Source organism: Cherax quadricarinatus, chromosome 20 (genome assembly GCF_038502225.1).
Source record: "Cherax quadricarinatus isolate ZL_2023a chromosome 20, ASM3850222v1, whole genome shotgun sequence".
NCBI lineage: Eukaryota > Metazoa > Arthropoda > Malacostraca > Decapoda > Parastacidae > Cherax > Cherax quadricarinatus.
Genome location: NC_091311.1, coordinates 27630866 through 27634054, shown reverse-complemented (window position 1 = coordinate 27634054; position 3189 = coordinate 27630866).

Here is a 3189-nt window from a genome sequence, read left to right as displayed (position 1 = left end):
ACGTGGCGATCATGTACGTTGTGATCTTCAAATAGTGAAGGAAAGTGGCAGTGGCAACTTCTATTATTATTTGCTTCCTGGCATTACATATTCCAGCTCAGAAAATTCCTGCCCAACCCAGGCCTATTATTTTATTCCTCTTCCTCCTTGATCAAACATTAAGCCTAATCTCCGGATACATCAGACTCTCAAGTCTTACTAAAAAAAAAACACTCGTGAATAAATCACAATTAAAAAAAAACTGAAACATAACTCAGTTTTTTTCTTTTAACTTACAAACTCTATTCTGATGGACCTTCCCTTAAGAAATAAAGGAATAAAACAAGTTTTCACTCAGGTCATTAGAGAGTTAATTCTACTTTTTTGTGCAACCGATAAATTTGTTTTTTATTCTTTGCTGGTAATTTAATTCAACTTCCAGAATTCTTGAGTTACACTTCGAGGGTCGCAACCTGCTTTTATATAGTCTCCCAGTGAAGAGAGAGACAGAGAGAGAGAGAGAGAGAGAGAGAGAGAGAGAGAGAGAGAGAGAGAGAGAGAGAGAGAGAGAGAGAGAGAGAGAGAGAGAGAGAGAGAGAGACAGACAGACAGACAGACAGACAGGCAGACAGACAGACAGAGAAAGAGAGATTTTAGATTAGATTTCGCCACCGAAGTGGCTAGTTCATTGTGCACCCCATATTCATCCTGTGGAGGGTAGCACAAGAACATATGGATACACAAAAGGCCTAGGAATTAGGCCCCAAGAGGGTTAACAGAAGTACATTTGGAGTACAGTTCACTTATCTGCTAAAAGCACATTTATTAAATTTGCTTAGTATATCTGGTATTTTATTTTCATTAATGAAGATATCTTGACATGTCACATAGGTTATTATACTGTCTGTCTCTATATCCCTTAATAAGTGGACAATTAAGCATATAGTCTTCAAGACAGTGACCATAGGGCTGGCCACATACTTTCCATTTGGTATGCTCATCATCTGTGTCTGCCAAACTGCCAAAAGTACTTGCAACCAGGCGTAAGCCTGGCCGCTACAACCAGGAATAAGCCTGGCCGCTACAACCAGGAGTAAGCCTGGCCGCTACAACCAGGAGTAAGCCTGGCCGCTACAACCAGGAGTAAGCCTGGCCGCTACAACCAGGAATAAGCCTGGCCGCTACAACCAGGAGTAAGCCTGGCCGCTACAACCAGGAATAAGCCTGGCCGCTACAACCAGGAGTAAGCCTGGCCGCTACAACCAGGAATAAGCCTGGCCGCTACAACCAGGAGTAAGCCTGGCCGCTACAACCAGGAATAAGCCTGGCCGCTACAACCAGGAATAAGCCTGGCCGCTACAACCAGGAGTAAGCCTGGCCGCTACAACCAGGAGTAAGCCTGGCCACTACATCAGTCAATCTGTACACATAGCATCTTGCTCCATAAACATACTTATCCACGTTCATATTATCACAGTGGGTCATAGATCTACTCAGGCTTATAATTGCATTTCTATAAATTCAGTTTTATTATATACTTCTCTCCTAATATTATTCCTAATGCTAGACAAAGATATACCAAAGTCATATTCTACATTCTACTTCAGATTACTTTTCTTGTCTAACGTATTAACTTTATCATAAAGGAGTAATCTAATATGTGATGAAATCCATAACAATTGTACATTAATCCCCATTTCTCGAATTATCTATATTTGGCTTCTCTAATGAGCATGTTGTTAGAATCATTATGTGAGTCAATAGCCATCACCGATGACATAGATTCAGTAATAATTATAGAGTCAAGCTCAGTGTCATAAGTTAGCTTTAGCGCCATTAGAATGGCAAACAATTCAGTTTGCCTTGTCGTCCAGTTGTTAATTCTAATGCCTAACTTAACAAAATTCCTGTCGTTTTTAACAAGGGAGGTGACAACAAGAGCAGATGTAACCCAGCCAGTAGACTCCTGTTTAGGTCTATCAGTATATATAATTTGTGACAAATTATTATTATTAGTTAGACGAAAAATTTCTTCCTGAGCAGTTGAGAGAGAGAGAGAGAGAGAGAGAGAGAGAGAGAGAGAGAGAGAGAGAGAGAGAGAGAGAGCAGAGGGGTAATATTTTGTGTGAAATAACGTACCTTCTCCTGAAATTTTCTCCTGCTGGAGCGATACCGACGTCCTCCTGAAGCACCAAACTTGCTGCGGGAGACGCTGCCGTGCATCCAAGAACACAACTTTCCCACAGCCTTAAAGAGAAACTCGTTCTTTTCGGTACAGCAAAACCCCTGGGTGTGGAGCCCCATAATCTATCCTAAACAACGGAGCATCTCTTTCCAAGTTTTACAGTCTAGAAGAATCCTCGTAGCTTCCTATTAGAGCCTCACCGTCTGGAATCCTCATATCCCTCCTAAAGGAGAGGATACCGTAAAAGGACATCCTGATTAGTTCCTTGGAGAGGTAGAAAGGGATAGTCTTGCAAGGTATAGTCCAGTAAGGGATAGTCCAGTAAAGGATTGTTCAGCGATTGAGTCATGCTGATCCGTCCTCTTTAACGGGGTCTTAGTTGAGGCTGGCTGCGTCTAGCTTCTATACTGGCTTTCTCTACTGCTGCTGCTGCTGCTGCTGCTGCTGCTGCTGCTTGATGCTGTTGTTGCCGCTGCTGCTGCTTCTATTACTGCTGTTGTTGCTACTTATATTGCTGCTGCTTCTAATGCTGGTACTGGTTCTATTGCTGCTGCTGCGTCTATTGCTACAGACGTAGTTACTACATCTGCTGGAGCTTTTGCTGCTACTCTTTTCTTTGATCCTGTAGTTATTTTTTTCTATGTTACTGCTGTTGGTATTGTTTCTCCCGATGCTGTTGTTACTGCTGCTCCTGCTATTGATTCTGTCGTTGGCCCTGCTGTTACTGTTGCTTTTGCTACTTTTGTCGACGCCTCTGAAAATTCTACTGCTGATTTTGTTTCTGCTGATGTTTATTGAATCTATTACCTCTCATTTCTCTCTTAGTCAAACTGTCTTCAAGTTATCACGCTATCCCTAAGTTATCAAGTTATCTTTAAGTTATCAAGTTATCTTCAAGTTATCAAGTTATCTTCAAGTTATCAAGTTATCTTCAAGCTATCATGTATATTCAAGTTATCACGCTATCTCTAAGTTATCAAGTTATATTTAAGTTATCAAGTTATCTTCAAGTTGTCGCGCTATCT